We start from the raw sequence: 13,879 nt of genomic DNA, 5'->3' as shown, positions 1-13,879 counted from the left end.
GTGATTTAATATAAAAAGCAATCTTAAACAAACATCAATTTTTTATACATCAAGTACAATACATACAACACAATATGTCATAGACACATTAGAGTAAATTATAACATTTGTATTCAATTTTCTGGGATAAGAAAACACTAGGTATGCGTCCTTGAAATGATAGTTTCGGGTATTGGTCCCTAGGTGTCGCCAGTTAGACATTATAAACCGCTCCAAAAATCAAAATGCTTATTTCGACATGTGTCAACAATATTTAATTCATTGTTTGTATAGTTCCATTCAACATCACACTTTCTTCGCTTGTAAAAATGTATAATTTTGTGCCTACAAACTACGATGTGCGGGCATCATTTTTTTTCTGTTACCAATTGAAGAGAAACACTCCTCAGACCCATCAAATGCTTGTGGAAGCTTACGAAAAACCACCCAAAAAATTTGAAGATGCTTTTGGCCACCCGGTCAAACTGTTAATGGTGATCGCTACCAACAACAATTGTCCGATTTGAACCATCCTATGCACCAAAAACGCCCAGAATATGAAGCCAGGCAACAGAAAGTAATTTTCTTTAATGATAACGCACCACCGCATGGCTTTATAGTCACCCACCAGCTCGTTGAATCGTACAACTTGGAACCTCTTGCTCATGCAGCTAACTCACCATACCTGGGACTTCCGATTATCACTTGTTTGCATCGAGGGGCCACGCGCACTATAATTTACGCCTTGTTTCTCTCACTGAAGCCAAAAAATTGATCAATGGCTGGTTTGCGGTCAAAGACGAACAATTTTTGATGGAAAAAGGCATCCATAAATTGCCTAAAAGATGGGGAAAATGTGTGGCTAGCCAAGATACATATATTGAAAATTAAATTTGTAACCATTTTTTCACAATAAACGTTCACAATTTAAAAAAAAGTATCATTTCATAGGCCTTTACCTGGTATATCCAAGAATGTTCGGTATGGGTTAGAAATTTCATTTTATTGATGAGACTATAATGTGCCTCAATATGCCCTTTTAAATATAATCCATAATTCTTTCATATTGAAGATGAATTTTTGCTAGTTTAAGTGCAGTTTACATCACCTTCAAATCATTTCTTGATTGAAATGAACGAAAATATTTCTAAGAGTACAAATGCCATCCATACTCAAGTTTGAGAAAAAATATTTTAGATAGCTTTAGTACTAATTTTGAATAATCTTAAAGATAGGTTTCATAAAAAAAAAAAAAAGACTAATATCCTTTTTGCTAGGTATCAATTTTTTTGTTTTGATTGAAAAGTAGTGCGTTTTTCTAATGCAAAACTAACTTGAAAAGTAAACAAAACCTTTTTTCTATCAGCCTCGTTCTATTACTAAGCTCTACTTCTTTATTTATTCTTGATATATGTGTTTTTTATAGTATGACATATTGGTCACATACGGGCGTATTTGATAAATTTAAAAAAAAATAGTTTTATGTATGAATTACCAATATTTTTTCTTATTCAAAAGGTGGTTCAAACCTATAAAAAGTCTACAAAGATTCAAAAATCCGATTTATTATGAAAAAAACTAATTATAGCTAAGTTTACAAGTTTTAAATTTAACTAAAAATGTAAATTAAATCGAAAGGACTTGAATAATCAGCTTAATAATCATAAAAATAAATAACTTTTTTATTTTTTGTACTGGATTAAACATTTTTGGACTTATAAATTAACATTAATTCTTCAGAGTACTTTTATTTTTGACCTGCTTTTTGTATTATTATACATGTACAATTTAGTTGAAATAGTTTTTTTATTATCTAAAGCTTTGCAAATACAAAATAATTTTAAACTTATTTTTAATGTTATTAAATATAATGAAGAAAAAAAAATCATTGTACATTTATATTTCATCTTGGTTTACGCAGGCCTTTGATCAATATATAGTTGAGTAATTAGATTGCTATATTATATATTTTTTGTGCCTTTGAATTACATTTATTCGTTGATTTTTTTATCTTTCTTCAAAATTTTGTCTGATGTTTGATATTTATTGTAATTCATGAAGGCTATTCAAACTTTATAATACCTTTTCCTATGAATACATAACCACAAAAATGAAAAATCAGAACTTTTCCTCGTAAGGTTGTGAGGTATTTTACACTTAAACTATGTATGTAGATGAGACTTAATTTAATTAGTAAGGAAGGCTACAAGTTGCATACTTCTTCTTTCGAATATCAAAAAGCTATAATAAGTCGAAATGTGCATTATCATAATTTTAAAATATTATAACGGTTCTTGTGAACTAAAATATGTAAATCATTTTTTGTGAACTATTCCTCAAGATATTGGATAAAAACTAATTTGAGGAATGAAAGCAATTTTTTCGAAGATAAATATGTTGTAATAATTCTGTCATTTTTCCATTGGTTTTTTGGTATAAGTTATACCATATGAATTATTGATTATTTTTATATAAGTTGATATAGTTTATCATAATTTACGCTTAGGAGAAAACATGTTTTTTTAGCAATGACTACGTCCTAAAACGGGATGTAAAAGTGAATTTCTCTAATCTTCAGGGTGGGAGATTTAAATCTGGAGAATTTAAGGATATTGTATATCACAATATATTTTCAAAAATTAATTCAGAAAATAAAAATATTTTACTTTTGATGAGGAAGGAGGTAAATAAGGAAGTAGAATATTGAATGCATATAAACAACATTTGATTTATCATGAAGCTCCCAAATCAAATAGCTTGAGTTAATTTTATAAATATTTGAATACATCTTAACCTTACTAACTACTATTGAAATCTAGGGTTAGCAAATTGCTAAATGTCCATTATCTCAGAGATAGAATGTTAGAAAAATAAAAAAAACGGCAAAAATAACTGCTCAAATGGTGTTCAAGTAGTTTGTCTAACATCTGTTTCTTCGTGTAAATACTTAAGTACGCTCCATATTTTGATGTGAAATAATAAGTTTAAGACAATTATTAGTTCTTTTAAATATTGAACACATTTATTTACTTTTCTTTTTTTAGTTTTATGTCTGACTTTAAAGGCAAAGGAAGAGGATTCTACAAGTATTTTGAAGTATCATAGGAACAAGAAGGATTTTATTTCTACTCATAATAAGTATATTTACTTATGTATAAAAATGTATTTTATTTTTAAAATAAGTATGTGTATAATTTACATTTTTCGTTAATTATTTATAGAATCCATTGCTTTTATTTGTTACAAAAAAACAACTTCAATACCTTTGTCATTTTTCATTATTACTTTGTATGTTTTTGTGTGTATAACTTAGATTGTTATTTTTAATTAATATTTTTAATAATCACTTATCGTTTTTTTAGTTTTAAATAACCTGTACTCATTTCACTTATACTTTAGTTCATCAATTTAATAGTAATCTACTGCCACAAGTAAACTTTTATAATCCTTAATTTTTAATTTTTCATCTTATTAATCATAGCAAATAATATTTGCATCTTTAAGGGAAGAAACTGAAATTGAAAAGATCTTAAATTAATCTATAGTATTTATGTATATAAGTTTTTTTATGAGTTTCACAAAGTAAATCAAGTCTTCCTGATATTAAAAAGTTTAAACTATTTTTATATAACTTCTCCTTGAGTGTTATTTAATATAATTCTAGAACAGAAATACATCATATCCTGTATTCGAATCGTAACGTAAAAGGCGTCTGACTTTTTTTTTTAATAAACATAAATCAATGTTACCATATTTATCGCTCCCGCCTTCTCCTTGCACTCACGGATTTGCTCAGCTATACTCGTGAGTAGAATGTGGTATGCACCTGAATTAAGAACTTTGTTAATATCAACTGCCTGTTATATGATTTTGAGAGGAAAATGAATTAAAACTATGCAAAAGAGAGCCTTCTACTAATAAAATAGCATTTGTGTTGGAAAAATATAGTAATTACCTTTAAATTTATGCAACTTTAAAACCATTTATACCAAAGATGGGGGGAGAGTGCTAATTTCAAAAGGAGAAGTTAACACCATTCGACCTATTAAATCATAAAGAAATAGGAATAAAGAACAGACACATCAACGCTTTTTTTATTTTCTAATTTTGAAAAGGAGTTTTTTCTTTACGCGGAAGTCGACTCTACTCATGAGATTCTTCAAAGCATTTTTTCTTCTTTAACATTCAAAAGCTCCATTTCTTTCATCTCACATATTAAATATACGTAAATAATAAATATCCTACTTTTGAACATTTATTTAATCATGAAATAATTTAATCTACTGTGTTAATTTAAATCTATTAACACATATTTATAGAGACATATAAAGAGAATAGATTTTTCGCTGATAATTTTTTACTTTTGTATACAATGCCCTTAAAAATTGAATGCGTTGGCGTATTTGAAAAATCTTGAATTCTATATATATTTCTGAAAGTATACCCATGTGGAAAATAATGAATTCTAATGCAAGGATAAATTGTAAAAATAATAAACATTAAAAAATATATTATTATGCACTATCTACTATAATTTTATCAGTACTAGAAATACCATCATTGTAGTCATTTTGTCGACTTATAACTTGGTACCTATATTGTACTGCAACGGAGATTATTATTTGGTTTTATTTTTATGTATCTATGTTTATTAGGATTCCAACATAACTTTTGCCCAGGGATGTAGTGGTGTGATATTTTTGACGTCTCTTCCTAAATCTTCTTAATAGAAAACGGTTAAAGAGAGCATTTGAGGTGTAAGAAATAACTTCTCATCCTAATTTCCACCCATTTTCCCCATTTTCCTTGTGCTGTATAAAAATCCCATCCCTATATATAGGACAACTTTTGCGTGCGATATGCAAGGGGTAGAGAAGACTAAATTAAGACTCTTTTTAACATCAGCTGCCTGTTCTAGGGCGTCTGCAGGAATATATATATTGGTTTTTGAAACTTTTTTGAAGAAAAATCCAAAAATTAAAATCTTTTAAGACAAATGTCAAAAATTCACTGCTTTTGACAAAAAATTCAATTTTTTGAAAAGAAATTCAAAAGCCCAAAGTTCTCCAAAAAAATTTACATCTTTAAAAAAAAAATAATTAACAGTATTCACAAAAAAAAAAAAAAATTTGGAAAAATATTCCGAAAATTAAATTTAAAATATTTAATTTTTTTTGAATAAAAATTTCAAATGTTGACTTTTTGCTCTGCTACATAATTTGCACAAATTACCTGTATTTTAAGAAAATATTTATTTAAAAAAAAAAAAAAAATATCTCTATTTTTGCATAAATTCTTTAAACCTGAACAAAAAATCTAGTAAAAAGCAAAAGTTCCTTAATTTGGGAGAGGGGCACAGCCCCTCCAGCCCTGCCCTCTGTATATATATATATATATTTTCTTTTTTTTTTTGGGGGAGTGTTGAAATTAGGGTATAGAGAATAAGCTTCTACAATTTAGAATATCACGCAGAGCACGTGAAATTAATAATTTATTTATCTATATACTAGCTGTTATTCCAGATTTACCCAGATTTATTAAGCGAAGAAACATACACATTTTGCTTTAAAAATATAGAAGATATCATCCTTGGTGTTACCCTACATTTTTTATGAAGACACTCACAAGTAGCGACTCACTCAAAACATAAACATTCTTTCCTTAAGAATAAAAAAATAATATGATTTGATGAGGCAAGAAGTTCTTTAGCTTATTGTTAAACCTGACATTCATTTTTATTTTAAATTGAATGCGAAAGTACATCCCACTATCACTCAATTCAGTCAAATTATATCAATTCACTGATTACTCGAATGGAATATTATGATCACATAATCAAATGCCCTAATTCTCTTGATAGAACATCCTTCTACATTGAAGGAAGCAATACTTCATGTTATTATTAATACCCAGGAGTGAAACTTTGCTAAATTAATAGAGATTAAATGCCAATATCTGTTTGTAAACAACAGAGTGCGACAAGGAAATTTTCTCCGATCAAAAACCAAAACCAAATCCTTAATAACTTTTTATTAAACAAGTATAATGAAAAATGTAATTGAGAAACTTTTAACACTCAATCTTAGCAAGAACTATTGAATATGGTCACCTCCAGACTCCACACGAGGTCAGAACTTGGTGTAAGGTGCCACAATATAATCGGCAGACATGTTGCCCCATGGCTTCTTGATGCTACCCTTGAGCTCTTGGACATTTCTGTAAAATGTTTACCAATCTTGCTCTCTAAGACGAACCACAGACTGAATTCGAGGGGAGAGGATTGAGATCAGGACTGGAAGAAGACCAGAAGGTCTTGTCCCAGAAGTCAGCAAAGTACTCATTGGAGAAGTTCTGTGTCTTCAAGCCGGTATGGCTGGGGCACCGTCCTTGGTCCCCACATAGTTATTCTTAGGATAGTTGGCTTTCAGAAAGGGAGATATTTTCTACCTCAGGATTTTATAGTAGGCCTCAGCCCCGATTTTCTCTTTCGAGTTGAAGAAGAAGGGATCAATTTTCTTACCATCAGAGACCACGACTCACGAGCACATTGTTTGGCCCAAATGTTTTATCCTGGAGGCGCCTTGGACTTCCTCAGGTGATGCTGCGAATCCAAACCTGGTAGACTATGAAGATCATCTTGTCTGAGAGGATCTTCATAGTCGACACATGACTCTTCAAGTAATTAAGGACTTTTTTTTTTGAAACAACACTCCTTTGAGTATTTGGAAAATATATGGTGTAATAATACGAAATTGATATGTCAGCTGTTGATGTTTGAGTTATTATAGTAAATATATAATACTACCACTGACTTTTTAAAATAGTTATTAGTAATATAACTACTTATTAAGCTATTATTCAAATATTAATGTTGAATTGCGTTCAAAGTATAAAATAATTTATGATGACTTGGATGTATCATAACTACAATAATTCGGATAAATAGATCCGGATCCACTCATCCTTCCTGTTTCTACGAGTATATATTTTTGTCCTTGCCAACTTATTTTTAATATTAGGTATGTTATTATTGTAACTAAAAATATATTTCCTTGTCCTAGGCGACTTTTTTTTTGGTTTGATATTTTTTGTCGTACGAGTATCAAAATATGAATACTAATTCCGGTACTCACACCAGTACAAAAATATTGGTATCTTGACAACCCATTATACCTACTGATAGGTACAACATTTCCTGTATAAAGCTACATCAGGAAGAATTATGTTACACAATGACCCTCTAGATGACATTGAAAGAGCAAATTGGAGAAATGGAAAAAAAAAATCCTTTTATTACTTTTGGTTATTATCTCAAAAAGAAGGATTTTGTATTTGGTAAGCTTTATTACAAATTTCTATATATTTTTACTTATATACATATACATATATTTTTTTTTTTGTGAAGGAAAGGTTTCAAATAGGAATATAGAATTGGTATTTCTTTTTTCAAAGGGATTTTTTTTCATTCTTCTCTAGTCCTATATATATCTACTTATGAGACTATAAGTAGATATACTGGGTGGTCCATTAAATCTGAACACTTACTTATTCAATAATTAATGAAGGTTGAGTGATTGAAATTATATCACATTTCGATATATTACAGCATAAACCATAACTTACAAAAAAACTGAGCTCTCTAGCATATTTACAAGTCGAGAAAATGACACTCGATCAACGAATTTCCATTCGCACACTCCAAGTAGTCGGGTGTTTCCAGGACCACCGTCTACACTGTCAGAAAGTACGAAACGTTGGAGAGTAAGAAGGGTCTTTCAAAAAGGCCAAACTGGATCCGGAGGAATTAAAGAAAATAGTCCAGGCTAATCTCACCAAGTCCATAAGGGCCTATGTAAGATATTTCGGGGTTTCACATCAGACAGTCCTGTGAACTATGAATAAGTTGGATAAAAGAACCTCTTGAGGATGGAGATGCCACTTTTGACACCAGCAATAAAAGAAACCAATCTCCTCCGTTGCAAGACTCTTTTGAACGAGTCTTTTGTACTCTTTTTTAAATACTTTGGCCCCCTTGCAACCCTAATACCACCCCTCCCCCGACTCTACTTTTTGGATGCATGCCTAGGGGAAGGCCTGCAGTGTCTGTCATCGAATCACTGAGATCCTCAAAGCTTCTGTCAGCCAGCACTGGGATGCAGTGACAGAGGACTACATCCGTAGCAGGAACCAAGCCTTCTGCGACCCCCTGAAATTATGAGAGCTCAGACAAAAATCTATTCATAGTATTCATTTTATCAAATTCTATAGTTAATTAATAACTTTTATCTCATTGAAGTTTAAAATTCAAAGTGTTGAGATTTTAATGGACCACTCCGTACCCATAAACGAACCCAATAAAGTAATCAAAGGTCAACTTTCTAGAACGTTCTTTTGCCAAAAGTAAACATGTAGGAAGGATCAAAATAACCAAACATGCATTCATGAATACAGGTAGGAACTTTTATGTCCACAAAATATGTACTACGTATGCTGATAAAAACCATTTATATATATGTATGTACTTCATCTTTGAAAAGAGCATTAGTAAGAATAAAGATGGTTCATGAGTTGCCTCCTTGAAATTCAAATTAAAAAAAAAATCTTCTATCATTTGATTGGTTTAGTATTTTGTTCCATATTAGACGAATGATTAAAGTACATACTATTCATATTCTAAGTATCTAGTCCATCACTTTGCTATCCTTATTCCAAAATTCAACTTTTCCTACAAAAATAAAACAGAAAATAAAAAATTGGCCGTTAGGCAATCCTTCTCAGCTATGAATCCAAAAAGAAAAAGAAAAGAGCCACAAAAACTGATAGTAGTATTTAGTAGTGATGGAACAATTAATCGGAATTCGCGAATCGTTTGAATGTTTAATTTGCGATTCCGATTCTTATGTATTATTATTTATAACAAGTATTTCACTATTTATTGCTTTTCTAAGTTATGAAAAAATATATATTAAATATATTAGTCAAGATATAAAACACATGAATTTTTTACTTGAGTCTAATAATTTTATATATATTGTAATAAAATAATATAAATAATAATTGCTCAAAAAAATATTTTAGGGGAATAAGTTTTGTTATAGGGATCTAGGAAAGCTCGCCTTTGTAAAAATTTGACAAAAGCTGCTGTGGATGGACTCAGAGAGCTGCGTAGTAAGCGTTTGGGCCTCCCTATGGGATGGAAAATAAAAATAGTGTCTTCTCTGAGGGGAATACATGATGATAAAAAGTTTACTGTGCAGTTACAAATCTCCACAGATTATATTAAATATACTAAGCCCTGCAAGGGCTGTGGAAAACTATATAATAACACACTTCATGCGTTTTTCGACTGCCCTGCCATCTATATCCTAAAATATTTTGTATCTACAAATCTAAAAGGCCTGACGAATGGGAAAAATATGCTAAAGGTCTTGTTCTTTTTGGAATCTCAAAGAAGAAGGGTGAAACTTCTGAGGTAACAAGGGCTCTGAATTTTTCAATTCTTAATTTTAAAGCCCTCATCGCCAGCCGAATAACGAACTATCAGCCTATTCGGGAGGATGAGTTGAGAGGTATCATCTTGTCAGCTTCAGCCCGCTTTGTCTCTCTCACAATAAAAATTCCTAAATCAGGATGTGGGACTTGGAATTTTACGGAGGAAGAAATTCGGTACTTTCCATCAACTTCACGGAATCATCAAATAAATTAAATTATTTTATTTTAATTCTTAGAAATTTATAGAAAAATTATAAACAAAAGTAACGAGAATTTTTTGTAAGTCCCATCACAAGTTAATTCAATTACATATATGTTTTAAAAAGGGTCTATCAGATCAATACCAGGTCGAAAACACTCATGCAGCAAAATTCAGCTTGCGTCACATCACTAAAGTATTATTTACATTAACTAAAAGAAGACAAATTATTTTATCAATAGTAATTCTTAAAAATTTATAATCAAAGATTGATCAATACCAGGCAATATTGAAAATTTTAAAAACTAAGTAGAAGTCGAATTTCTGTCGAAAAAATTAAAACAACTCCTTAGCATCATTTTTGTGCTTGGGTTTTTCAAATTTCATCAGGTTTTTATTCATAATTATCGTTTAAAATCTTATTGAGTGTTTGCCCCGATACTAGCACCGTGAATTTATAGTAAAGACATACTGGTTGTTAAACATTCCCTGTACAACCATTATTATAATTTTATATATGTTGTTTGTTCTTCATTATTAATATTTTGTGAGGACGTAAGTTATTGACTGATTAGTCACATATTATATGATGTATCATAGCTTCAAAGGAGTTCGTTCTTCTTTTTCTGTAATGTAACTCCACACGCGTTGCTTAAATCTTCTTATTAATAAAGTAAAGTTTATCTGTATAAATGTCTGAAGAAAAAAAAATCTCAGGGTGGATTGGTGCACTATATTTAGTGCTCTCTGATGTGTATTATCAACATATTTTGATTTAAAACATCAATGTAGCACATATTAGTAGAAAATTAGTCATTTACTGCACATAAATATTCAGATTTGAATAATATATCAATGCTAGTATATAAAAATATACCAACTCTCGTAGGTGTTTTGTATGTAGCATCATGATTTTGTTAGTGAGCGCTCTAGAGACTAAAACAACATAATTTATCACATGATATTATAAAAATTATCAAACTATGATTTTTTTTGTAGGAGAGAACATGTCATATGAATTGATATAAGTATTGAGTAATTATGTCTAACTGTGCTCATGAAAAAACAACAACAACATAGTAACACTTATGATTTCTTGGGGAGTTATTTTTTATTTTATAAAAGTAAAATTTGTCTTTTAGGCTACTCCTAATTACTCCGGTTAATGCCGGATACTACTGCTAGTAATTAATATGCAATTATACTATCAGACCCTAATAAGTTTTAAAAAATATCTCATTTTAGGATTATATATTCTTATTTACATCTTGAGGCCAATAAATGAATTATTACTTTTGATACTGATCAGATAATTTTCTCCAATTATCCCACTATTCTGGTTTCTTATCCATCCGAAATAGAATTCACTACAAAAATCAAGGCATTTCTAAGGAATTTCCTGTTATTATAAATTTGATTTAACTCCAATATCAAGTTTGTTAATTGTCATTAAGTTGTACTCACTACAGGTATGAAGTTCTTTTTTATTATTACTTTCAAAGCCATTGGTGCGGTTTTCTTTAGATTTTGTTTAAAAACATTCCAGGGGTGCCATTTAAAAACGTTCTTAATATTATGCATTTTATTTAATAACTTTCGGTTTATTATACGATATGGGACGTCAGTAAAAACTCGATATGCGAGTAATAATACACTCAGTATTCATGGTTAAATTGTTATACATTAAAAAGGTAATCTATCTTAATAGGACATCATTTACATTTATGTATAGTAACCTAGCCAAATACTTTTAATGGTCCTTTAGAACGAATGATCATTCATGTGAAGGATGATAGATGATTATGATTAGGATTGGACATGATGTAAAGGAGCGTTCCAAAAGATAGGATGGGTACATTATATTAGTTGTTAAACATGCATGCATACGTATATATGTTAGTGGTTATGTTAATTAACTTGTGCTCATGGTAACATAATAAGACAAACATCTTCATAAATCAATTCATTTGGCTTCAAAATATTTGGAAGTGCTCTAAACGAAATTTCAAAGATAATATCAGTTCATTGTGTAGGAATATGTTTAGGTATTTGTACATCCAGGAGGTCACCGCATAACACAGGGGTTGGTAATTATTCTGACTCCCCGTATAGTGATGTATTTCCCCTCATATAGGATTTTTTTTAATACTTTGATAATAAATTATATATATATATATATGAGGTAAGCAAGATTTTTTGCATAACTGTTGATGAGTTTGTTCAAACATTGCCTATATATTCACATAGTAAAAGTGTATAATTTTGTATAGAAGGGCGTGTCCTGTAAGTATTTAATTTGATACCTAGACTTAAAGTGTTTGTCTATTACTTATTATACAAACTTGCCATTAAAAAGTTTGCTCAATAAATAATATTGATTAGGTTAAGATTATTTAAATTTACAATTATCTTGTCTGGCATACAAATTTTAAATAATTCATGAGGAATATAATGTTTTTATTGCCTAACCATACTAAAATAATAAAGAAAAAATAGTAAAAAGTGGACTTTATTGCTAAAAAAGTACCAGTACAACACAGATTTATCTTCTTCCTAAAAAACCTCAATAAGTGGGGACACCCTGTACGTATGTCGTTCGTGACGTTTTATAAATCTTCCAATTAGCAAGGTCTATTTATGTTACTTAAGGTAACTTAAAACCATACATTGGTTAATACAAGATCCTGGTCATGCAAACATCAATTTTACAAAAAGCAGTTGTATTTGTTCTGTTTTTTTGTCAAATGATGACAAAGCTTTTTCAGAAAAGAAGGTTGTTTAAATGCACTCATTACTAAATTTTTATAATCTTGGGGAAAATCATAACTGAGAACATGTTATAAAAAAATATGATAACTCAGAGGGACAACATATCTGCTGACAAAGATAAATATTGTGTTTTTTGCATTCCGATAACGTTTTAATTTTCAAAATAAAAAAAAGTAAGGATAACTGTGCAGATTTATTTTAGATTACCAACATTCCCTTCCATCAATTTTTACAAAAAGCCGTAATGTAGTTAATTATTATTGGTAGTTCAACAGCTATGCAATTCCTCCCATTGTTGGACTGTTGTTAATTAAGTAGGAGAAATATATATTCACTGATTAACAAGATTCAATAAGAGTTGAACAAATCAATGTGCAGCAAGTTTAAAAAGGCCATAGATTGTCCTATGAATCACATGGGGCCGGCCTCCAAATATATGTATAATGTATATATATAAACAGGAGTGTTAATATCTTTGTCCAAAAAATAATATGAGTCCCCTAAATAAAAACGCTTCCTTTTCTCGTGAAAACATATCGACCCATGACGAATATTTCTTTTTGGATTTTATTAAAATTTTCAGAAAAGTCAACATTATAACATAAATTTGACATTCACTCAATAAAATTGGCAATAGGTTTGACCACACATTCACAATGTTCCCGGAAAAGTCCCACTGCCTTTTTGACCATCCCACTTGGTAAAGTCCGGAATTATCTAGCTTTCAGGGATCTTGTGGTGTTGTAAGAAACTTAATTGGAAACCAGTTTAACATTTCTCTGGAGAAAATAGTCTAAAGGGTTTAATTTCGGCGAGTTAGGAGACCAAGAACTATGTGGGACGTAAATCACATTCTCAGAATCAAGAAAATCTATTGTCCTTTTCCTGGCGTGACAGAGTGTCCTTATCTAAAGTCGATCTTTTAATATCCTGCAGCTCCAGCGGAAGACTTCGGTGTGCAAAACACTGGTTTAAACCTTAGTGTTGACCTTCAGGCCCTGCTTGAAGATGATGGGAGGAATAACATGACCTTCGCTGGTAACTACGCCAATAATCATAACTTTCTGGGGGTACTTGACCTACATGATGCTAGGGACGTTATTAGGACTATTTTCCAACCATTTATTGTTCCTCAAGTTATGCTTTTGAGTTTGACATAAATTTTTCAAATCTGAGAAGAACGAGACAAGATTTTTCACGGAAGGCTTCTGTTTTTTCTTGATCAAAGCCTTGGTTTGGGGATCCTGCCTATTTGACGCGGTAAAAAGCAGTCCCTTGCGACATGCATAGCTGTAGTACTGTAGGTCTTCATTACTGACAAAATGGACAACTGAACCGGACACTTAGTTGATGATGTCAGTTATTGCATTCATCAATGCGACTGGATTATTCTCTTTTTTTTTTTTTTTGGTTATTTGTCTCAACAAATCATGACTTTGG

At 30.5% G+C, this 13,879-nt stretch overlaps 1 protein-coding gene across 3 annotated transcripts in view; it reads right to left on the bottom strand.

Moving 5' to 3' along the window:
* The window catches only part of LOC121120303 (synaptic vesicle 2-related protein), a 62,991-nt gene that overhangs the window by 34,361 nt on the left and 14,751 nt on the right, over window positions 1–13,879 (bottom strand). The window contains exon 2 of one of the 3 annotated variants that reach the window (XM_071889062.1): window positions 8,643–8,704. The exons of the other annotated variants lie outside the window; for them this stretch is intronic. The gene's annotated coding sequence lies outside the window, so the exon portion shown is untranslated. The remainder of the gene's footprint in view (window positions 1–8,642; window positions 8,705–13,879) is intronic. 3 annotated transcript variants of the gene reach the window in all.

Source organism: Lepeophtheirus salmonis, chromosome 6 (genome assembly GCF_016086655.4).
Source record: "Lepeophtheirus salmonis chromosome 6, UVic_Lsal_1.4, whole genome shotgun sequence".
NCBI classification, from domain to species: domain Eukaryota; kingdom Metazoa; phylum Arthropoda; class Copepoda; order Siphonostomatoida; family Caligidae; genus Lepeophtheirus; species Lepeophtheirus salmonis.
Note: the sequence above shows the minus strand (reverse complement) of the source record. Positions and strands in the feature narration are given on the sequence as shown.